General features: G+C 37.6%; 1 long non-coding RNA gene across 1 annotated transcript in view; it reads right to left on the reverse strand.

Annotated features, from left to right (window-relative positions):
* The window catches only part of LOC108497955, a 182144-nt gene that overhangs the window by 83518 nt on the left and 72503 nt on the right, over window positions 1-26123 (reverse strand). The window contains exon 3 of the long non-coding RNA XR_001875019.1: window positions 53-110. This is a non-coding gene — a long non-coding RNA (uncharacterized LOC108497955). The remainder of the gene's footprint in view (window positions 1-52; window positions 111-26123) is intronic.

Consider the following 26123-nt stretch of genomic DNA (forward strand, 5'->3'; position numbering starts at 1 on the left):
TGTCTGCTTCTGGGGTGCTTTCAAAAGGAATGTCCTAACTTTCAGTACTTACTTCCATGCAAAGGAACATCCTTTTAGGGTTTCCTGGAATGAAGAATCACATCTTACACCTAAAAATAAAAGATTAGGGTGATTAATGTGACACAGTATAAAATGACAAACGTTTTCCACTGCCCACAACCAGTTTCCATGATCTCCAAATACCAGATAGTTAACATCCAATAACTTATACTCTGGTATTCTACCTGATAGAAGCTTTCTTTTTATATCAATCATTAACATTATGTAATTTATTTATTATAATATTCAAATCAGAAGCCCAAATATATAACAGGACTATAAAAATACTAGTAAGTGAAGTTTACTTTCAGCATCTGGTGAAGATATGCTCTAACAGTGTAAGTTAACAGGTGGGGGATTTTTGCTGTTGTTTTCTTTTACATTGTTGTTCTAAAAATAGTAATTTTAATATATACTCAATTTGGAAGCTTTTGAACAAAATTAGACATACAGTTTATTCACAATCTGTACTCTACAAATTGAGCCCAGCATTAGGTCAATGCACAAGCCACTGTACTTAGCACAGCTCTGGACCAGAGACACTGAGAGAAGAAAGGAATTAGAAAGGAAATAAGATGCTGTATCAAGATAGGCACATTGGGATTTGTTCCCATGCTTAAGAAATTAACTAGATTATCATTACTTTCTTGGGAAAGTCACACTCTGAACAAACACAAGCCAGTGTTTCTCGTCCTTTTTCTTTTCTTGTTGGTGTTGCTCATTGCTTGAGTTTTCAGACTGCAAACTGTTGTTAACCAACAGCTTTACAAGGACCACATGTATATGAAAANTGCTCCCTTCCCAAGTCTACTGACAACCAGCTGATTTGAAAAAGTGTATTTCTATCTATTACAGCACATGTACAGGTTGATAGCATTCAAATGACCCCATTTATGTTAGGACTAGTAAAGTAATATTCTATTATTTCATTGAAAATAAAATGTATTGAGACATTTCATGTTGTTTTTCATCTTCCTTCTGTTTCAATATTACTTTAACTGTGATTTGTGCCATCTAACAACTAAAGGTTATCCAAAATAATTGTTGTACATTACATCCATTGCATTAAAGCTGATCTGTGTTTATAAAACAAGATTTTTTATGAATAAAATACATTAAGAAAATATAACTGTCTCAACAGCAATTCTGTCAGTTAAAAATACAGTGATATAGCTCGAATTTCTACACTTCAGTGCATCTCTTGAGGGAGTGAAATGCTTATTAGATGGTAGCATGTGTTATTCCCCAAATCTTCTTTTATATGCCTATTTCAAGTGTTTGATTATTGCCTGGCTAATAATAGGTGCTTCATCAGTTAAAGAACAGAAAGAAAAGACCAGAGAAGATAGTGTAAATTGTAGCATGTAATTGTTCACTGACTGTCACTGAAAAGGTTCAGCTGCTACTGTATGACAATCTTGCTCTGATGTCTGCAGCCACTGTTTCATGTAACAGCAATTAAAGCTGTGGGAATTGGGAAAAACTCACCCACAGAGACCAATCCCGCCCCATTAATTTTTAAGTGCACAGAGCACTCCAGAGGACAGAAGAGCCCACCTGGGGCCAGTGAAAACACATCACACCAGTCACTGATTTATTGGCATCAGGAGATGGGTGGTGAAAAGGCTGTGAACTTCCCAGTTCCATAGTCTGACTTGCACAGGTCATTCCCTGTCTTTCCTTCTGCTTCTTCACCTTGGTCACCCCAGAAACCTCATCGAGACATATTCTGGTTGCATTCTACATTGAACCTGCCCAGAACTACATCTGAATTGAATCTGGATGGAGGCAAAGAAACTGGCAGCTAAAACCCGTTTCTGAGGCTCTGCTAAGAAGGAGGATTTTGAGAGCATGGCAGTTTTGCAAAATAGAGCAATGAAGGCCTTCTGAGCCAACCACAAATAGAGGAGTGTGTTGCAGAAACAAATGGACTGAAAAAAAAACCCAAAAGCTACCCAGAAAACAGTAAGATATGAAGGAACTGAAGTAAGAAGTTACTCTTGGAGTCTGATGATTTTACTTGTTCAGAGCTGATCTTCATGGGAAAGAAATGGATAACGTGACTTTCTAAATGAAAAATACGTGGCTGATCCCCAAGCCTCCAAAGATTTTAATGAAGTGACTGGAGATGGACCTGTGTAGTACAAACAGGAAGCATTTCAGCTACTCTTCTTCCTCTCTAATGTCAACAAATACCTCAGAGCTAGACTGGAAGCACCACCAGCACCACTGGTCTCAGTGACAAAGACTACACAGTGATTGTGGAGCAGAAGAAAATGTATGTCTGTACTTTTATCAGTGCCAGCTCACAGGCTCGCTGTGCTCACACCATCCTGCCCCGTTGCTTTCACCCACTCAGACCACTCACAAATTACTGTGGGCCATTCTGCAATAAGCCAATTTTGTTATCCAACCCTTTAACACTTAGAGAAGCCTTTTTATCCAGCAACAACATAGCAGGGAAGGTGCCAACAGATCCAAATGGGCTCTGGAATGATTTATTCATCCTGGGCTTCTAAGCCTCTTTTCCTCAGCATTAATACTAAGATTAATGTGTCCCATCAGTGCGGTGCCAACAGGAACTTTAATAGAAGCAAGAACAACTAGTTGGCTTGGCTTTCTTTCTACTTAAGGTTAGAACATAATAAAAACAGCAGCCTACAAAGACTTTCGCTTTAATTTCCTTATTACTTTACAAAATGAAAATATTTTAATTAAATTTAATGAAAACACACAGATTGCAGGAACAGAGGTACATCACAGCCTAAAGTAATTCATTAGACAATTTTTAAAAGGATAAATGTAATATATTTGCATATTTTAAATGCTGAATATGCATCTTAAAACTTTCTAATAACTTTGTGCAGACAGGTGTATTTGTACCAAAGCACAACATATATAATGCTTAGGAAGGATTCATAATGACCATGACCGACATCCATAGAGTACATGACAGACATGATGCAGCTGCAAATTAACATTAAAGAATTTGTTAGACATGAAGGAATAATTGTTCGTATAAGTATTGTCAAACCTGTGTCCCTTTCAAATCTCTTTATCCACATTTATTGCCAGGGACAATACAAGTGTACCATGATAATGGTCTTGGAAGTGTGGACACTTGCTCTTATTTCACATACTCTCTTAAAGTCTTCAGCTGCCAACAAACCACAACTAGATTTTGCCCAGGATGACTTTGTGCTTAAGAACTCCTTTTCTCTACTAACTCTTAAGCTGCACAGGTTTTACACCCTAGGTCCTCAAATCTCCAACTTGAAAATGAAAGCCCATCAAAGTATGTTCAGCCTAGCTTGAAGAACACCTAATGAATGCTATTTGAAAATATAGCAAATTAAAAAGCAACCAAAACCTCTGCTCCATGAGTTGCTGAGACAGTTTAGTGACATTCTAACAAACTGCAGCATAACAAAATTACCTAAATGGACTGTGAATGATACCACAGACTGTGCATTGCATATCTGAATGCATAAATTGGATCCCTTTGGCATGTAACTGCAGTGCTGCCTAAGCCATTTAACAGTAAGCTTTCAAATTAAATCCTGATCACACTGCTGTACTACAAAATGTAACCATTTCTACCTGAGAGATGTTTCAAGTTCTTTTTCTTAAGGTCACCAAACTTCCTGCCTTCTTTTGTGGAAAAAAGTATGTATGAGTGCTCACATACTTCACTTTTCTTCCCTGCCATCCCCTGGACCAATTGTTCACCCAACTCAGGCACAGAAACTGCAGAATGTCTGGGTGGTGGTGATGGGTGAGTGGAGCAGAAACTCCATTTCCCCCTAAAAGGCAGAGGTCGCTCAACTGAAAGAACAGAAAGGCCTTTTATTCCTATAAAGAAAAGCAGAGGAAAAAGCTCTTCACAGTGAAGATGAAAAATATTTTATTTGAATCCTGGGAAGAACTTGTTCTTCTTACACTAGAGAATAGTCTATTCACAGCACAACTTGAATAGCCTTTAGCTTTTCAATGTCCACAACTGGCAAGAAGATACATTTTTACATTTATTTTTATTTTTATAAATTATTTTATGATCCCAGTATGTAAGCCAGAAGAAGACATTTCATGTTATTCCATTCAAATGAGGAAGTGTAATTTTTTTAATCATCTTGGACACTTAGATTTTAAACTTCACCTATTTGGCTGTTATTACAATGATAGTATAGTGTGGGTTTTAATTTGTTGCCTCAAATTTTTAATGATTACTTGCATACTCCTATAAAAAGTAGGACTTTCAACTGGTAGAAAAACCCCTGGGAATGTAAATTATACCTATAGGTCTTTTCATTTTTTTTCCTTTCATGAAAAATCGTTATAATCATTTTAAAAATTCTATAATATTAGTTTCCTAGAAATATAGGAATTGTAACCCTTGAATTGCCAACAATCTGTCTCTACAAATAGCAAATGCTTGCAAAAAATGTTATACAATGTTGGTTGGTAATATAAATGAAATGTTTTCTGTCTAATGTTTTATTAGATACACTACGTAAATCAGTCAACAATGTAAAAATTGAGAACTGTAAATTGTAACATTGACACTTAGCACAGAGAAGTTTCAAATTGGGTAATTTTATAATTTCTTTAATCAAAGGACACAAACAATATCATCTGACATATTTAACCTAAGCAGAGAGGTGAAGATTTGATTAGGAATACCTACATTTGAAACCAGAGTTCTCAGTTTATTCAGTGCTTAGTGAATACCAGCAAAATGGAAATTCAGAATGCCACAGTCAGAAAAAAAATTTCCTGCTTACAAATTGTCAGACTTTTCATTATAAGCTTTACATTTCGTGAAGACTCCTGCTATTAAGCTTTTTACTAATTAATAAATAGTGGCAGACATATACTATTGCTGATACTAATCTGACAATAATAATTCTTTTTAATTAATAAATATGATTTTTTTTCTGTTATAAGAAGTTGAAAAGAGAGGTAGACCCACTGAGCCCAAGTAGAATGATTTAATCTAGTTTATGCACTGAGCTTAGAAAAAACACATTAGATAAACAGCTTGAGGAATCAACCTACCTCTCAATTTTACTTTAGCAGCTGAAACTCCAACCAGCAGTTTCTTGTTAAATCCTATGCTCATCTGTATTTGAAATAAGGGTAGACCAAAAGTTTGGTCTTTTCTAACTAAAGGTGGATGGCCTGCCTCTACCTTCCTGCACTGAGCTGTTTTCTGTTACAAGTTATTAGGTTTTGTTGGGAGGAAATTAAATGCCATCCACAAGTCCTATTTTATTTCCATACCATCTTCACTTCTTCATTTTACCATGGCTGTTCTTTTGCTCATTTGCATTTCCCATCTTGTGCAACCTTTGAATAATGACTGAAGACAATTTGTCCCAGTTGAATACCCCAGATTTTGAGAAAGTCTGATTGTGGATCGAAATATGATGAAACAAATCACCACTATAAGGGCTCCAAAGTATGTAACAATCCAGGCTGAGATGCCTTACAGGATGAGCCTACTTGATCCTGAGAACTGAGAGCAGAATGTGGTTGGCACCAATAGGATTATTTCATTTTTGGAGAGGAGATCTACCCAGGGTAACAGGGAGCCCTACAATTATATTTTTCTGAACTAGTCAAACCATTTCTAATTAATTATGATGGTTTCAGCTAAAACTTTCCAGATGAGCCATTCAAGCTGGACTCAATACTGAACAATCATTGTGCTACTGAAATGCTCTGGTATATTCCAAGTCCTAACTTTTGGATTCAATGAGAATACCAAAAAATGAGCAGCATGTGTTATCTCAATCCAGGAGATTAACAAAACTCAGATATCTTATGATTTTGTTGTATCTTTAGCAGGACAAAAATTCTTTTTCACCCCCTTCACTTTTCCAAAATTCCCCCCTAGTTGCGTCTTAAAAATGTCAGACATACTTTACTGTTTCCAAATAAACACATCATTTTTGGCAGAATTAGTAGACAAGAAAGGTAAGGGCACTGTTGTTATAGGAGTTCATATAAAAAGCAAATTTTAATGTTTTAAAATTTAAGACTTTCCTAAAGTTTTAAAATACATCCTCCCTGACTCCATCTGTACTGTTGTCAAAAGCATTATGTAGTGTCCCTTTGGAAAAGTAAATCTGATTAATTAGCATCAGTCTCCATTCTAGAATTCAACAGCTATATAAACAGCCATAGACTTTTCTTAACACATATTCTATTATTGTTTTCAGCATTGTTATACTCTAAAATTATTTAATTGTTTAACCATTGTGTTCTGTGCATTGTTTGGAAAGTTTGTCAAACAGAATTTTTCTTAGTGTTCTAGAATGACACTGAAACAGACTTTTTCTTCAGAGTTGTTCTAACACACTATAAAAAAGCAGGATTGCTTTTAAGTAGCAATTCTTCTCACAAAGGGAAGGACAGGAGAAAAACTCAAAACAACTGGGAACATGAAAATGCCAGAAAACAGTTTGTGTTGCAGTACTCTGTTTCAACAGAAAGTTTGTGCCATTTCTGATATCAATGGCGTAAAAAAGGCCGCTTTCATAGCTGTTGAGCAAGTCTGTGGTGGTTTTAACTGCAGTTCTTCAGCAAAAACCTCTCCCTGCATGGTAACAGCGCTTGGACATCGACCCTGTCACAGAGGTCTGGCTTTTGTGCAAAAAGCTGAGTAGTTGGAGGCCACTGCCCACAGAAATCCCCACATCTCACAGAAATTGCCGCTTTCAAGGCACTGCTCCCCCATATCTTTGCTGTCTTCAGTTCACAGACAAAACAGGACTACAGCTCTCAACCAGCAGCAAGGAAGGCTCTCAGGAAGGATTCACATCACCAGCTCCTCCTGGTGCCTGCTGACTATGCCCATGAGGAGCAGCTGGTACTGCCTGCACTGCACCAGCCTAATGCTGGAATTGCAAAGGCTTCAGGTTTTAGCCCTGGAAATCTAACACCTTTCTTTAATATTCACTTCATACAAGCAATTTCAGAACTCCCCTGGTACTCTGCACAATTTCAGCTAACACGTAGCTCCATTAAAAACTAAGAGAGCAAGAGTATGTGTTTACTTCCATATTAATACCCACAGAAATTCTTCAACTGTGAACTGCAAAGGTAAATATAAATCAGGGGAAAAAAAAGGCAAACCCTCCCAATGTTCACTTGCTTGTAACAAAAAAAGCAGGATTTCAGCACTCACCAGAGCAACCATAAATAACATGGCCATCTCTAATTTGGCCTCCAATATCTGACCAACCTTGATTTATCCACAGACAAAACCAAGCATCTCTAATTTGCTAACCAATCACTGCAATTCTTTTCTTACCAACCAATAATTCTGCCATCTCTAATTTACCAATAAATAATTCTGCACTCTCAAATTTACTAACCGATAATGTGACCAATTTGCTGACCAATGATTGTGTCAACTGGTAATAGTGCCCCTAGCAAACAGTAATTTGCCAAGCAATATTTGGACCTTTCCCCCCCCAGCAATAAAGAACTGTAGTGGTCTTCGATTCAGTATCTGCTGCGTTGCTCTGAAACTGCTTAACGTCGATAGTGAGGTTTTTTACAAAGTATTTGTTTTCTGTAGGAATATTTGACTGCTTAGAAATTGCACAGGTCTCTCTTAAATGTCCATGAACTGGAATATTGTCTTCCCTTTTAGCGACATTAGGGTTTGAGGGAAGCTTGTTTTTTCTGCTCGCAGTGTTCCTCGGCATATTGCAAACTCCTCTGTCAGTACTGTTGTCATCACGCTGGGATTTGGCGACGACTCCACAGTGCTTGGACAGTGTGTATGGGTAAAGCAGTGACACTGCTAGCCAGCTCTGTCACCCTGCTGACCTTACCACCCAAGTTGATCCTGTCTAGGCAGAGATTTGAGCAGAAAGAGTCCATATATAAATCCACATGATTGATTTGGTTTTTCTAATTTCTACATCCCTTTGCCTTGTGCGAAAAAAGGGCCTTGAGTTATTGGTCCCTTTAAACAATAATAACAGCATTTTGAAGTCATGTAGTAAGTTCTGCAGTCAGTTTTACCTCCAAGAAATGTTGCCAGTTTTGTGTCATTTTATTAGTTCATATTAAAGCCATCAGCTAACTCAACATTAGCTCAGTGAGCAGCCACTCTAAGGCCCATTTTACAAGGAAAGTCTCCAGAGAAAAAGGGCATAGCAGGAGTGACCATCAGTCCTGAAATTAGTAGAAAATTTCCAAGCTCCAAGCCACTGGCTCAGAGAGCTACAGAAAATAAAATGTCCACAGGTTGTGGGTGAAATTATTGCAAAACTATACAACAGAATATTAACACAGATAGAGCTTGAGTTTGGCCTCAACTCGGTTAAAAAGACAGTAACTGCACCAGCTCGCCATATATTGTTCCTTGTAACCAACCTACTAGTAGAGTTTACAAATAATTTATTGCATATTCCAAAGAAATGTATTCCAAAACAGAATAAAATTTTGAGATTTCTAGCTTTTACAAGAAAAAAAAAAAGACACTTGCATTTTAAATTCATATAACAATATGAACTGGTGATTGGAAGCACATTCTAAAACTGCAAGCAGGTCCCCTTCTTTATCCTTTTCTTTCCCATCTTGTGCAATAAGCACAGCCTAAGCAACACTATTGCTTCTCACTTTTTTCTTCCTGAAGTCTCCTGGGTTTCTTGAAAGCAGAGGCAGAAATGCCATTCTGGGTGGCTATTCCTTTAGAGGAGGTTGTGAATAGGGAAAGTTAGCCAAGAAGGAAAGGGAGTTGGCCAAGAAGGCAGGAATTCCCAGAAGCCCAGAGGTTTGGTATGTTTAATGTTCTCTTGGTGCTGGATGAACAAGCATAATACCACTGGAGCTTTACTAAAACTGATTTCCTGAACCTAGTTATATGACAAAAGTAAAATATAAAAACTCACTATCCGAGTGTTAAGGATAAGTAACAACTCTGATGTTAGCTTCAGTAGTATTGCTGGTAAAGACTTCAAATAGCCACAACATTAGGGGGTTTTCCACAAAAATATTTGCTTTACAAGCTTGGACTTCTTTTCAGTGGCAAACATTTCACTGGCCAATACTGGAAAGATTAACTTGAATACAAAAAGCAGCACTGTTTAGCTGGTGAGCCTGAAAAGTAGGTGTGATAAGGTAAAGGCACTAAGAATGTGTTTTGGATGCATTTCATCCTCCTTTAAAGCGGAAGAGGGTGGCAAAATATCATAAGTAGGAGATGGAACTTGCTGAAGCCTAACACATGAATGGAAGACAACTGCACAGGACAAGGCACAATGAATGTGAGAGCAGAAATCTAAGGACTAACAGAGGGACAAGATGTCAGTCAAGCGGGAAAGTGACAGAAAACAGGAATATGTTTACATCTTGAAAGATGAAACAAGTTTCTAATGTGTGTAGCTGCCTGTTTCTCACTTCAAAAGTGGCATGAGAGAAAAATGTACCTGTCCAGGAGTTCCTCAGTTTGTTTTACAGTATGCACACAAGCACATCCACAAGGTTACAGAGGATACCACGAAGAGAAGCGTCAAAGGATAAAACACATTAAAAACACATAAGTATATGGTATAACTATAATGTGTTACGTTGGGAGGGAACACAAGGATTGATGCAGGTGGGAAGATGGTTTTGTCTTGTCTGGTTAAATTTTCTACATTAGAGTACTATTGATTTTCCTAAGTATATAGGATACTGTATATACCCCATTCTGCTACCCTTACACAGGTTAATTCTTTTATCCATTTCAAACGTGGTCAATCAATAACAGTGATCAGGTAGGTTGTGAAATTGCCTGGAAAACACATCCACAAAGTAAACCCAATACATTGGCCTGTCTATGTGACTTAAAGCTTAGCACAGCATTGAAAATCACTAATGGAACACTGTGCAGTTTGTTCATGCTACGAGCAGTCAAGAATCATGCATAATGTAATAGTGCATCTGCTAACAGCAGCTCACACAAGCTAATTTAATCTTGTTTTACACTAGACACAAGGAATTAATCTTTAAAGCTGCTCCCGTGATTCTCTTTGGTCCTTAAAATATCGAGGGTCTTTCCACCTCCCCATTTACAATACTGTAAAGGGATACATTTCGGTTATCATCAAGTATTTACACTTCATCTACATTAGCTGGAAAATGGATGCAACTCCATAATTTATCAGTCCTAAAAAGCACATTGCTGGCCCAGTCCCGGAAGCTGTGTTTTGTGCTGTCACATCTGAAACTAGTATTAAGTCTCAGACTCTACTGTGGAAGTTAGATCACCTAAATAATTAATATTTGAAAATAAATAAATTACTTTTTTTTCCTCGAGTTTAACTTGTCTGTATTAATTACATGAGACTGTGTCACAGCTTACCTTTAATAATATTATTATCTTAACTACTTGTATTGCTACAGTGCTATTGTGTTTGCTACTGTGCAAACACAGAAAAAGACAGTCTTCACCTGAAATAACTTATCACCTCAGTATAAACAAAGATACAGATAGATTGGAGAGTAAGTACACAAGGAAAAAAAACCAAAAAACAATATTGATGATAAAGACAGGAAATAAAATATTCATACATAGTAAACCTCACTTTTGCCAGATTTCAATTTGGGAGCTTGATCGTGAGTTTTTGGACCTATAGCCAAAGAGAAATTTCAGGAGGGCTTTAGAAGACAACAATGAATTACCTTTGCAAATGGTCATGGCAAGCTCCCTGTGAGCATGAGGAAGCCTGACAGAGAGAAATGCTCATAGGAAAAAGTAACAAGTGGGAGGTGGAAACTAGGCACTCATTACTCATCAAGATTGGTGAGGCATATGATGTCTTGATACTGAGAGCAGGATGATAGATAAGGGGAAGAGTGAACATGAAAACAAGTATTTTACTACAAGTGTGATGGAGCTAATGGAAGAAAAACAAGGGAGGAAGGGAAGAAATAGTCTAGGTAAACAGACTTTGCAAAAGGTTCTGATCATGTGCAAGTGAAATAATATTATATTTAAAGAAATAGTGTGCAATAACGAAAGAAGGAGGATGAGAACCTGGGAAAGAGTTTATGCTGCAGATGGGATGGGACAGACTCCCTGAAATGGTCAGAGAAATAATCAAGAGGACCAAGACGTGGCCTGGCCATCAAATATTTAGGTTAACAGATGGTGACAGTAAGTGACAGCACCAGGACATTAGACACTGCAGTCCACAAGAGATACGCTGAAAAGAAGTTTCATTGTTGTAAACAGTTTTCAGCAAAAGTTTAAAATTCTGCTTTAACTATGATATATTGAACATCCATGGGAAAACATTAGATGGTGACAGGCCAGTATAATATACATCAAAGAAGGCAGAAGTAAGCCCAGGAGGAATAATTGTTGAGTTCCTATTTGTGGACTATATCTTAAAGCTAACATAAAGAAAGAAGAGCAAAGTGCAAGCAAAGGACACACTCACGAAGATGAAGAGCTAGTGCAACTTTCCTGCTTATTGCAGAGGGGGCTGGTCGAGAGGACCTTTAATGGCCTGTTCCAAACTCAGCGATTCTGATTCTAAAAGGACAAATTCCTTGGAATCAAATGAGGAAGTCTAAAATTGATTTAGAGAACATCATCAGAAAGTAATTCAACTGATTTAGAGAAGACAGAGAAGGAAAACAATTAATAGAAGTGCTAGAAAAGAGTCCAGAACAATTTTTTTGACAGACAGTTAAGCTGTGTTTGCATGTTGAAGGGTTACACCAATACAGAGATATATGAGAAAGATATGATCCAAATAATGATGAGTATTAGAGTCCAGAGGAGGCCAACAAGTTGATCAAAAGGATAGAGAACTGGGATTGGTCAGCCTGGAAAAGAAAAGACTTCAGAGTGACCTAACTGTGGCCTTTCAGTACCTGAAGGGAACTTACAGGAAAGACGGTAGAAAGCAATTGTCAAGTGCATAGAGTGACAGTACAAGGACAAATGGGTTCAAATCAAAAGAAGGTAGGTTCAGTTTAGATATTAGGAATAAATTCTTCCCTGTGAGGGTGGTGAGGCCCTGGCACAGGTTACCCAGAGAAGCTGTGGATGCCCCATCCCTGGAGGTGTTCCAAGTCCAGGCTGGATGGGGCTCTGAGCAACCTGGGCTAGTGGGAGGTGTCCCTGCCCATGGCAGGGGAGGTGGAACTGGGTGATCTTCCAGGTGCCCTTCCAACCAAAGCATTCTATAATTCTGTGATACGATAAGTATGAAAAGGACACCAGACAGAGATGAAATTAGAGGAAATGGTCTGAAATGGAGAAACAAAACAACCCTCATGCAGTGTGATCAGGGAGAGAGAAAATTTTTCAGGAAGGAAAGAGAAAGCAAGCAGGAAAGGCAAAGAGCTGATAAAATCTGATATTGATCCCCAGGAAAGCGAGCTAGCAAGCAGCAAGCATGAGCTTGCTTGTTTACTCAGGTCTAGAATGAAGGAGAACACTGTGCTTTTGTGGCTTATTAGACTGGTGTGAATAGAGGAGTTAGGCCAATACCAATCTTCACCAATTTTCAATTTCAGTTTTAGATTCAAGCCAGCCTTTCAAACCCACTTGGAACCCTCAGGTTTTATTCTACATCCTAAGAAATACCAATATTCCCCAGATCTTCTGGAAAACTATAAATTGAAGTCCTTTGAAGCCTGTTTAAGACCACTTCAGAGGTTGGTGAAGTGTTGCAGTTGGAGCATTCACTAAGGACTGTTCATAAAATACCTCTTTCTGCTTAAGCTTTAAATATAAACAAGCCTCATGAGATTCAAATCTAAGTATCTCCTACTCTAATTTATAGTAAATGTTTAAGGGACAAATAAGAAAAAACAGAGAATCTGATAAGGAAAATATTTAAACAGATACAAACTAGTAATAAGAGAAAGAGTTCTCTAAATACATTCAGTCTACTTCTTAACATGCATTAATAGCATTTCTTTAAACAGTTTCTGAATACTTGGACATGGCTCCTACTTTAAAATGCACAATCCAATGATACTCAAGTACTCAGTGAGTAGTGGAAGAAGAATAACAATAATAAAATTATACAATTTATACATGTCAACTTGATTCACAATAAGCACAGCAGATCCTTAAAAGGGGCTTAAATGTCAACAGGGTGTTATGAATGAAAGAACAGAACAAACATCCATTATGTTACAGTGTATGTGAAAAACTGCATGGAAAATAGAAATCAGGTTTGATTTAGGATTATGAACCCATAAATTCACTTGTACTTCTTATATGTTAAGCCTGTCTCATACAGTACTTATTATTATTTCTAAAGGAAAAGAAAATCTAACATCCTGTATAATCATTGGAATTTACTGGTTCCTTGTGTTTCTAGAAAATACTTTGTTGACTCCATTCTCATTTATAATTAAGTTTCTTTCTGTTTATTTTAAATATAACTTAGAAAATAATTTGAGTGCTATAACCTCTGTCTGTACACAGACGCACAGATAAATGATATATAATACACACATCCAAAAAATGCTTATCATGCCTTTTCTCTCAGATACTTAATGTAATTTTAATACAAGATATTCAGATAAAAACAAACACTTGAAAATAGCATCTAGCAGAATTAAACTTGGGACTATGAATGAGGCCTGAGCTGAAAAGCTTTTTCAGGGCCATAAAAGGAAAGTTTAAGTAAACAATACACTGTTTTTATTTAAGAAAAAAAAAAAAAAAGGAAAGAAAAATCATCCTATGCCAAGCGCAGTCAAAATGCATTATTAGGGTGTCCAGGAAATTATAGCTTGTGTCCATTAGTCCTTTCAGGGTTAATATTGATGCAGATATTATTTCTATCCACGGTACCATTTATTTGAAATATTATGACTGGGAGTAGCTGCAGCAGTGAATCAAATCAATTGATAGAGCAGTTAGCCCCGCAGTCAAGGCTGCCTTTACACCGTGCAGTGAGCATGAAATATTATGGAGATTGTTCTTTAAAGTGATCACTTTATCATCATTTGTCTGCAGCCCAGGCTATTCCTTCCTGCCTCGCTTCCCTGTTGGGTTAGAGCTGTCATAACTCAATCAGCCGTATAATGCTGTTCATAGCACCTCCGCAGCAGGTATTGAACCTGTCAAGGGCCACTGAGGGAATTATACTTATCCATTTTGACAGCTAGCAACACCACTCTGATATTTATGTCAGTTTATATATGTATGATATGTATTTCTTAAATGTAATTAGAAGCCTGTTTGTGTGTGATATATCTGAATTGCCCAGAGCTGCCCATGATTAAGACATTGATTTCTAACCTTGTGCATTACTGGAGAAGGGAATATGACAAGCTCCATCACTCAGGGGTTGCAGCTAACCTCTTCTGTCTATATACATCATATGAAATTGTCACTATTGTTTATCTGTTCCACAAAGTTGACTACAAAGCTACTGTTATTTTAGTTTGCTAAATAAACTAAAAGACTGTAAAACAAACCATCATCCCTGTGCCTCCAGAGCACTCCTGTTTGCAGCTGTGTTACTCGGAAAGCAGAGCACAGTCTGAAAGCTGGGGGACGATCACCATCACATTTCCTGTGACACTTGTTCTCATAGGTAGCTAAAGCATACTACCTGGATTTAAGGTGACATTTTTGTATATATCCTACATGCCAAGCAATAGAAAATACACTGTATTGCCATTATAAAGGGAAGAAAGACCAATATGGACAAAAAAAAACCTCACCTCTCCCTGAGAAACCAACCATCTCTTTATGCTTATCCTTTTTTTCTGTTACTGTTTCAGAATGGGATTGTTACACAAAATAGTTTATGTATGATCAGCCTCTTAACTTTTTTCCCATTTTAATATACCACTGGCTTGAGGAGATTATACTTTCCAAGCCATTCTTTCTCTCATTGCATAATTAATGCTGAAGCAATCTGTTGTTTTGTGTTTGTTGCTTTTAAAGTTCAAAAAAATTTGGGTAAGTACTTCTGAATTCTACCTTAGACAATTCAGTTTCTTGGGTTCACAGGACATAATCCGTATTCAACTATTTAAAATTCACACTTTTCTAGATTAACAAAAAATAAAATAGTATGGTTTGAGTTTTTTTTAACTGTATACTCAGGTTTTACTTCTATTTCCCTCCTTCTGAAGATATTTGGGGTCAAAAGTATCAAATTTGGACAGATTTCAAAAAACCATCTGCATTAGATTATGTTTTGAAAAATCCTCTCTTTAGCTCTGGTTTTACAATACAGGATTCTAAGAAAATTTCAAAGCATTATTTTAGAGAATGAGAGCTTTCCATGTCTTCATCCTCAACAACATGGGTGGACAGTTTAAGCTGTCACTCATCATCAATAGAAATCCCCATTTCAAGATGCCTTGAAGCTTGCTGAGATCAGAGATTAGGGTAAATTGTATGATCCTATTTCTGGTTTTTTAAACAAATAACAGATGAATCCAAGAAAAACAAGAAGCCTGCAAATGCTGCTCACAAATAGATACTAATTTTTGAAAGTATAATTACCTTCTGGAAGAACTCCCATTGCAACCTTAACATTACATTAACTGCACTTAATTTTGAGATTCAGGTGCTTACATGAAATAGCATTTCAGTGAAACACATAAACAACGTTAAAAGAGTCCAAAGGATCAATCTGCGTCTCTACACATATATTTGTGACTGGTCCCTAGAAAGCAATCTAGAAAATATCTATTCCACCAGTCTCCCACAGAAAATCTAGTTCTATTCTCACAGGAGCCAAAAGATACCTAAAGATGTCATACACAAAGCATTCAAGCTAAATATCATTTAGATGTCACTGATCTGACCTTCCCTTAATAAAATCCAAAGACCTCTGTAATCCAAAGATCTGTGATGAGAGCTATGTGGTTTAATTCATATGTTTCCAATGTAATTCTTCCAGATTGTTTAATTTACAATGAAAATGGAAACATAATTTTGTTTTCTGAGTTACAGCATGATGTGCCTCTAGCTGATAACTTTTATGTAGCTATGAAAAAAGGCAAAAAACCTCAAGATAAAATAATAATTTTCCAGACCTCTGTGAAAGAAGAAGGCTGTGAAAAATGTATTTTATTTCTGAATTATCACACAGAACCGTGATAGACTAAAATAAAGTGCAGCAACAAAAGCCAACGAAATTAGTAGTATCTAGCAATCAATTAGTACTTAAATCTAAAGTGCTAAACATTAATCGAAATAAATCTGAAAAGCTTGCTCACAACTTTTGTCAAGCTACATCAGCTGTCTCAGGTAAGGATTCTGCCATTAGAAAATAGCTGGCTCAGTCAAGGATATAATCCCACACCAGTTATATCTGGCTGCATTAACTTGTGAGACAAATATTTACACAGCCTATGGTGTTAAACGGTGCTGACCTCGGTGACCGTAAGGGACAGTCCATACAATTACCATCAGCTGCCCCCAAAATATCTCCAGCTAATTAAGATCTACTTTCCTACACATCATTATGCCAGTTCCCCTTCGCACTGCGATTTTTGAATAAGTAGATGATCTAAGATGCAGTTAGAAGGAAAACCACAAAACTCACTGGCAGTAAATTGCAAATGATCTTTCTTACATCCTCATAAGGAAATGCAACAGAAATGCGACCTTTAAATTATTTTTGTTTTAAAAAGGCTTTTTCAAAAAGGACCTCAACTTTTGAGCAGGCAGATTAAGTATCCTGGTTCTGCCATGTAAAGATAGGGATGTGTCGAACTTGAGAGTTATTGTTTATTCTTTGGATGCTAAAAAACTTCCTTCCAAAACATTCCAAGATGATTATAAATGCACCCTTTAGACAGTTAATGAATTATGATTCTTTTAGTTTTGCACACTTGAATGGTATACAGAAACAATTCATAAGGGAGAAAGAGGAATAATTATCTAACACATATACCACAACATTTAATTTTTTATATCGTCTAAATCACATCTCATAATTTTTGATGGCTTTCATTTGACCAGCTATGGAACTAACACTTCCATGGAGAAACAAGTTGTATAGAAATAACAAACTGTCTCAGCTGGAAGTGACCTGAACACTAGTGTTAACTAAAAGCACCACCCCTTCTTTATTAACAGTGCTCGAGACTCTCATCTTACATCTCCACAAAGGCAGCTCCTTCCAGCAGCAAAGTGTCCCTTTAACACCATTGGTTTGGAGCTGATGCAGAGCACAGAGTGGCCAGCAATGAATCATCCCTGGTAATTCCATGCTTTGCATGGAAGATCAGACAATTTCATAGTGTTACGTTATTCAATTGCCATGTGTTGCATGTAATATTTATGATGCATTTTATATCTTTAAAGCACCATACAGAGCCTATAAATGAAAATATGGTAGGAATTACTATTTCTATTCATATGAGGAGAGACAACTGAATCAATGGCACAGCTAAGAGAAAAATTCTGATTCCCTGTCCTGAATTTTGCCAAATAGTCCTGATAAAGGGTTTTCTTGGGTCACACCTATACTCTATTTTCAGAGAAGCTGAACTTTATTCTGGTGCCTCAACACAGACACCCAGTGCTCTTGGGGATCCCATCAGCTCCCCACTTGCTGTTACAAAGCAGCACAGTCTCATAGCCTGCCCATATACAAATTTCTTGGACAATATAAGACATTTCAAGGGCTACAGATGTGCAGAGTTAGAAAACTGAATCAAACATTCTATGCCAATATCTTGCATCACAACAGTGAATTCCTGAATGTGATGAATAGAGCAGTACCAGCTTCAAGACAGGCCCAAGCCAGTACTAATTAGCCAAACCCTTTGAATCCTAGCTATGTGCAAGAGCAGATGTAAGAAATCTTATTCAAAATTCAGAAAAATCCAAACTGTACCTTCTGTTTACAGCTCATTACCATTTATGGCTTGCAGCATTTCATTCCAAAGAAAAAATAAATTTTGTGTGTTCTTTGTAAGTGCAAAGGGCCTAACTCCTAGGAAATTATATGTTTCTGCTCATCAGTGGCAGGGTTATTCTGGCACTGCACACTGAACAGTTGCAGGGTTGTGAAAAATAAAATTTGTGGCAAAAGAAGAAATTCTTCATTCTACTAATCCCATGCAAATTAATTTTCCATAACGTCTGGCAACTTTTTTTGGACACCATAGTCTTTCAATAAAACATGAGCACCACAGACATTCCTGTAACATAATATCTTAGATATCCACTAGTTAATATGTAAATATAAAGAAACACCTATGGAAATATACTTAAGCTGTTACCAATACCACTTATGCAATATTAATGTTTTTTTAAGGGCATTTATAACTGTGTACTACTACTCTCCTTCCTTTTAGTATACCCCATTCCTACAGCTCTTTATGAATAAGTGGTTTACTCTAATGGCACTCCTTTTTTGTCATTCCAAGGATATCTTTATTTAGAAAATAAATTGGTGAAATCCTTATATGGAGATGTTGATAACTTAGATGAGTGTTTTAAGATCTGTCCAACTCAGGCCACACTGAAAAGGAACCACATGTCAACTTTTGATCCACATTCAGGTTTTGAATTCCCAAAACCTGGTTTTCTTTGGCTCACAGTTTTCTCACTAATGCACAGAGCACAGGAGGATGACTTGGATATTTCTGATTCTGCCACTGATCTGTTGGCTGAACTCGAGCAAAGTTCTGCATCTGGACTGAATGCTAATGAAAGCAAATAATCCTTGTGAAATATTCTCAAATCTTCCTGTGAAAAGAACAATAACACTATTGTGATCTGTAGTGTAAATTGTATCACATAACAAATTATTTTCCACTAATTTCTTTACGGATTAAAGTGGCTTATCCAGTTTGTCTCCAACAACCTGGTACAGGTCTGTGAGGAAGGACAGGGACAGACAGGAGCAAAGGAGAGAGAATATGGACTGATACATCAGGGCAACCAAAGCCATCACAGGCTATAAAAGCTTAGGGCTGTGCTTACTAGATCTGCTTTCAATAAACAGTCACTGTGATGCACCTCCACTGGCACTGCACATTAGAGTCTAAATTTAAAAATAAATTCAGCTGCTGCTCTTAAGAGCTGTCAAAACAAGAGCTACTGACATCCTGATCTTTAGCATGAACATGGAGCTACAGTACCTAACCATCAATGGTACTAGAAACAAACACAATTCTGTCTGCTAAATTGCTGCATCTTATCTCTGCCACCTTTTCCTTTCATATTCTAGGGGGTGCAAAGTGTACATAATTACGTAAAATCATTCTGACATATCTGAATTTGTTCTTGCCATGCCATTTCTTTTACACAGCACAAACAACAATCAGCCAGCAAAATAGAAAAAGATGACCTATGGTTCATCATGACCGTCTCCAAAATCTGTTCTTATAACCTTCCTGCTCTACCCCATAGTGATTCTTAAGTACCCCTCAAATTCAGATTGCAAACTCTGGTGCTGCATTCACATGGCATTCAGAAGTGTACAGAGTAATCGTGCAAGACTGGTACCAGACCCAGGACTCTCTCTCATGACAATATAATGTGGCTTCCATGGCTTAGTCAGAGCTATAACCCTACACAAACTACTGCAGAAAGCAGCTATTTCTGCTACTAAAGGCATCAGACTTTGGAATGCCAATCTACCATTTCAAAAAAGGGTTGCTACAGGGAAAGAGAGCAAAAGAACAAATTCAGGTTTGGTTTTTTTTTTTTTTGTTTTTTTTTTTGCTGGGGCTCTGGGATTCACTTCTATAATGGTCTGCCTGGTGATCTCTGAGCTACTCTGCCTCCCACTGTGTCTGATAGCAGGAGTGCCAGAGTGGCTGAGAGATCAATGGAGCAGCTGAGGGAGCCAGCTGGCAGGGGAAAGGAGCAATGGATTGTGAGGGATAAAGAAATAAAGAGGAAAAGAAAAAAAGATTTGTTGAATTAAACAGTAATGAGAAAGGGACAGAGGAACTCACCAGCCCTTTTAGAAGGGCCACGTTAAGTCCTCCACAAAACCCAGGACCCTCTGGAGCATTCTAATCAGTTTAATGATGCAGATCCCCCTTCCACCCCCTGCATGAGCTGAGCTGGTTTTTTTGTCTCTTTATCAAAAGATGACTTTTCTAACAATGATATCATTCACAATCCATACATTTATTTCTAGAGTTGGGGCAGCACTGATTTGCTGAGATGATCATGGTCATAAAACACTGCTGTACTACAGAGCAGTCTGACATGATCTTCAGTTTGGGAAAGAACCTCGGACGTCTTTGGGAGAGGCAAAGTTTGCAAGAAAGAGGTCCTAAAGACCAATTCTATGTTTGAGGAAAAATGGATAAGCTTTCTTTCAGGCAGGTATGAATATCTTCTCACCTGAAGCAGAAGCAGCAAACTTGAAGATAAATATAGGAGTGTAAACAATTCTTGTGATTTAACTTAATTAGGTTCAGCTATTACACAATTTGAGAGAAACAGCTTGTTAGAATTTGCAGACAGGAGTGCCAATGAGACTGATAAAGGAATTGGGCTTTCTTTGACAGAGAGAAGAGAGGTGTACAATCACAATTACGGAAGGCTGAGGAACATGGAAAAGATGCAGAAAATGTTGATGTGTCAAAATATAAGGATACTCATTTCATATTCTAAATTCTGTATACTGTCCATTATGCCTGTTGAGTGTTGATACAAGAAATGAACATTCACATGCCCATATTTACATCCTGCATTATTAATAGAGATTTCTTTAAAGTCTAATACATAAAGGATATGAAGGAACAACAAATGGAGGCAGAATTTAAATGAAGCAGTTGTAGATTTGGTATGAGATGTGAGGTGACAGGCATTCCTACCAACACGCATAATGTGGTTGAAAAACCATGGCAGGCTGCTTCAGGCTCTCCACTGCTGAGTAGAGTAATAGGTAAACATCCTTTATATAAATGTATATAACCTGAAAAGAAACATAACCCCCTAATTGCATACAGCATGTGAAGGAAACACCTATATTCATCTACACTGTTTCACAGAATACTAAAGGCAAGGAAAACATCCAGATTCCTATGAAGACTACATAGTGGAAACTCAATATGCTCTTTTCTTCCTTATAAATTATAAGCAAAGCTTATTAAAATGGTCACAAATATGTCCACATTTAATTTAGATTTAATACATTATCAGGTTGCTCACAAATGCAGCAAATTTGACATTCTTTTTGTTTGAGTTGCACTAGTGTTCGTCTCCATTGCTCTTGCATCTCAAGATATGTTTAATATTCTAGCAGAATACAATCCCAGGTTGTCTGAGGATAGATGTTAGTATAAATCCACATGGATAACATGAAAACATAAGGATTCAGACTTGATGCAGACAGAAAGATGAAGATGAGTCTCCCTTGGGCCGCGGGTGTGCAACATTTATATAGAAGCTAAAGGGTATTTCACAGACCATTGTCCTAGACAACACTTTTCCTGGATTTTCAATGCTTCCTTTCTAGGGGTTCATAAGCAATCTGTGGGCCACAGTTTGACCTGTTTCATTGACTTAGTTCAGCCCTGTGCTTCAAGACCATTCCTGTATATGTTCTTGGCGGAATACCACAGAGAGGGCAAGACAAAAGCAAACTTTATCCTCACTCCAGGCAAGGAAGTACAGTATGCACTAAATGGACAAAGGATGGCAAGTCTAAAACAGCTGAAAAAGACCTAGTTGAACTCCCCCCTGAGGTTATTGTTTGGATTAATTCAGGAAACGGTGGGCCTAGGTTACAGGGAGCAAAGGATAGTTGGGAGACTGTGTCCTTCCTTTAGCAGTATTCCAAGCAACAGGAATTTAAGCACCATTGCTGTGGTATTGCCACATTGCAAAAACATTTAAAAATACTCAGAAAATACTTCCCATGGGCTGAAGTTATCTAGTCCATGTGTCTCTGATCTTAACATGACAATCAGAGAGGCAAATGCACAAATCTCATTGTTTCCAACACCTTTTTGATGGCCCCCATGCTACAGGACCCTGGAAGCTTTACTTCAAGGGCTCACAAGCCATTTGAAAGGATATTGCTAGATATGACATCTGGATTCTTATCTCCCTTTTATCACTCAGCTAATTTACCTAATACTACACTGAAAGAATGTCTTTTTTGAAGAAAATACCACGTGAATATCATCCAGCTTTCTCCACCAGATAAGACAGACACTGAGAGGGAAATTTTCTTCTCTGTCTGCCACCAGAATACCTTTAAAGAGACATCTGTGCCTCAGCTTCCCTATCTGGGAAGGGTGAAGGCATATTTGTTTCTCAGAGCTTCCATTTGATGGCAGGAAATATGTAGCAGATTCAGCTCAGTTTCATTTTCCATTTTTGTGTTCATTTGATCTCAAAGCTCAAAAATATGCAAAGCCACATGAGTTTTAATTTAGAATATGGTGTATAAAAGGAAGACTGTACAATACTCAATAGAAAAGTGATGCCAAGCAATTGTTAGTAATGAAGAAATAATAATGGTACACTACAGCTTTGTTCACTCTGAAAACAACAAGGAATGGCCATCAGCTTGCAAAATGGTGCTACAAGAAAAGTTAGTCTAATTTGCTAGGTCAGAAATGGGTGATTTTGAAGCTCCTGCCTCCCCTGGTACCTTTGGAAAGAGATTAGAATGGGAAAAAACTGCAAAACAATGGCCAAAATATATGAGAGCTCAGAACAGCACAAACTTCATTAATGAAAAAATCTGGATCTTCACTATTCTCTTCTGGGAGAATTAATCAGATGTTGCAGTTTCAGATTTATAGATTGCTGTGAAAATGGGTAATCTGAGGGGAAAGCCTCATAAAAACTTAACAGCAACACCGAGATAATCTGTGGGCTCACAGTGGCCATGTCAGGGCTAATTGAAATGTTTAAGAGCAGCACAGCTTCCAGGCTCCCTGTGATACATGCTGAAGACACGAATATAGACCATCTCTTTGTCTTGACTGGACATATTTTATCGCTCTGTATCATGAGACTGTCACCCCAGACTTCTAATTGCTCAAACCTTTAGACACAGGGCACCTAATAATTGCAGTACCATGGCCAGCCTAATAATAAAGATAATTTACAGTTCAAAAGCAAAGGGTAATTTGTAATATGAATGGCTTTTTGTGTCCCTAAGCTCATTTCAGGACTTGAGGATCCACGCAGCAATAGCTACAGACTTTTGCCCAAGCGTGTGACTTACTGTGCTGGTTTATTTAGCCATTTTGTTCCAGAGAAACACAGAAGCCAGTGGATTTAGGGGAAATCAATAGGGTGTTCAACACTAAACATATTCAAAACTTGTACAAGTATGTGTCCTGCACAAATACAAAAGATTTTAAGTTCATATAATATTCATACCTGTAAGTGTTACTGAAGTGTACAATACCAAATGGAAGCTTAAAACTCATTCATAATTAGAAAAGTATCAAAGTCACGGTGATTGTTGCATTAATTTATGCAGAAAACCAGGAGTTATTGAAAGCAAAAACAGATGTCTCCAGGAAGGAGAGGATCAAGGAATTTTATCAACACCAGGAAGAAACTGAAAGTAAGCAGTCGTCCCCACGCTGCTCTGCCCCCTCCAGTGGGCTGCAGGGTAGACCCACCAAGACCCTCGAGCCAGTGTCCTGCTCCTCCTGTGGAAGAATTTTCTCTTTCACAGCACCAGGCTCCTATTACACAACCACATTTTTTTCTTTGCCTTTTTATAGTTCTCTCAGCTTTAGAGTCAAAGCCCATGCCACAGCCTTAGACCACTCCTGGCTTTGCCTTGCCACCCACATTGCAAGCATTACCAGAACAAAGCCTCTGTTACTGTAAAGCTTTAAGCTTGACAGTTTTAAAGAAAGTCACAGAGCACTCACTCCATGTAGGAGAAGGATCTCTTCACTCCTCAGTGAGAGCTAGGTTTTGGAAGAGACAAAGAGTAATTAGGATGCACATGTTTTTCTCATGATGACACAGCTCTGGACCTGATAACCAAAGGCACAGGAAGTCTGTCTCACCAACCATTTAGACTCATAATTTTTTGCCATTTGCTTGGCATGCCTGATTGCTCTGAATGTCTCAAATACACCCGTTCATCTTGCAACAGTAAATGGGTCTTAAAAGTCTTGTTGACAATCTTACCACCAAACCCATGTGCAATTTAAACTATTAAGAAAAAAAAAAAAGGAAAAAAAGTGGGTGAACACAAGAATGAAATAAAACGCTAACAGGGACCTTCCAAATGTGGTCACACGGACAGGATGGCACTGGAATCTGGGTTTGTTTTAAACTTACATTGTTTAAAAGCAGCAGGGGACCAATATGATGATGGCATCATATTTGCTGAAGGGGGGAACCTGAATTGAACTCTCAAGCCAAATTCTAATCTCAGATTTCTGTGACTGTATTCTTCATTAAGAAACTCCTGCACTGATGGGACTCCAGCATGAAGACGGCTGTGTGAGCAGAGCAAGAGGATCAAAATCTGCTGTATGGGCACCACACATGGAAACACTATCCACAGTTTTTCTCACCAGACGTCAAACATCTTGAGAGCACAAGTAAAGGAAAGCAACATTCATAAAATCAAAACCACAAATAATTAAATATTTAGTTTTCTAATCAAGTCAAGTTGTGTGTAAGCCCTTAAACAGCATTTACAAGCATTTGATTTGTTTTCTCCATCGACTGTATAAGAGTACTCATGGGCTCACAAATCAGGACTTCTTGTTTGATTTGTTTTAACATGCTTGCCATGTCAGGTGGTTTTTCCATATTTCTTGCTGTTCCTTTAGAAACTTGTAAACCAGGTCAATTTATTGAAATGTCAGCTTTTATAAATATTCCTATCCAGCCAAGCCTCTAAGTTAACACATGCTATAATTACAGCACAGCCATTTATGGAGAGTAACTAAAAGTGGGATAGCCCTTCTTACTCACATTGAGAAATATCCTACTCCTTGAGTCAACATTTTTATTTCAGTTAATTTACTTTTGGAATTCACTCTGGAAAATGTATTAGCAGCTGCAGAATCTGTCCCTAATCTTACTGCTTTTTCAATTAAGTCTCAATCTTTAAAATGGGCATTAAATATCTCTGGGATTGAACATTAAATATCTCTCAGACTGAAAATTTTCTGTAGTGCTATTGAACCTTTTTCTTTGCCAAAATGAGGGTGATCAGCCATAAGGTCAGAGACAGAAGTAAACACAGAGATATTTGATTAAATGAAAATAATATAAAAATGAAAAAGAAAAAAGCAGTATTTAGAAAAAGGTACTATCTTCCTGGAATTAGGGGCAACCTTAAATTAGTCTCATCATTGAAATTTTGCCAAAATGAAAAATAATCAATATTCTTCTATTTGACAAGGGCTGCAGACTCTTGGAAAAATGATATCTGGAAATAAAACAGCAAGTAAAACATCAACACAGAAATGCAATCCCAGACAGTAGTCAGAAACAAGAAGCAGTAGTAGACATTACAAGGGGAGGAAAAAAAAAAGGGAAAAAAAAGCGTATATATTAGCAAGTTTAAGCAACATTTGAGTCCTTTCTACTGTGGCAGCTCAGCTATTTGATATGTGTCGTTTCAGTGTGGAACAGTTTGCCCAGCATAGGAAAGTACTGAACTCTGTGCCCATTCTGGAACGAGAGATTTGTTTTACAGATACCCTGGTTTAGTCGAGATATAAATCAACCAGCATTTCATTTGAGTGAGCCTGCAAGAGAATACACAGAATATACAGAATACACAGAATACACTGTGCCCTGTGTGACTGCCCTGTCCCAGGAACACGGATCAGTTACTGTCTCCCCTTCCCACCCTCCCCATCTCTGCCTGTAAATATTTGTGTTTGCAAACACACATTAAAAGTGAGTTGCTTACATAACAATGCACAAAATTCCCAACTGCCTATGGACAATAAGGTAGCTTGGGAATACACTGAACTTCCTTTTATTCACATTGTCATTGTTGAGATTATCAATGCAAAATACATATGGCAAAGCTCTAGGCAAACAGATTTTTTAGTTAAAGTTAGGGGCTTGCCTGAGACATGACTGGATTTAAATGCAAATCAAGCTACCAAACTAAATCTTTTTTAGTTCTTGCCAG

The sequence above is a fragment of the Lepidothrix coronata genome, unplaced genomic scaffold (assembly GCF_001604755.1).
Source record: "Lepidothrix coronata isolate B3197 unplaced genomic scaffold, Lepidothrix_coronata-1.0 Scaffold54, whole genome shotgun sequence".
NCBI classification, from domain to species: Eukaryota; Metazoa; Chordata; class Aves; order Passeriformes; family Pipridae; genus Lepidothrix; species Lepidothrix coronata.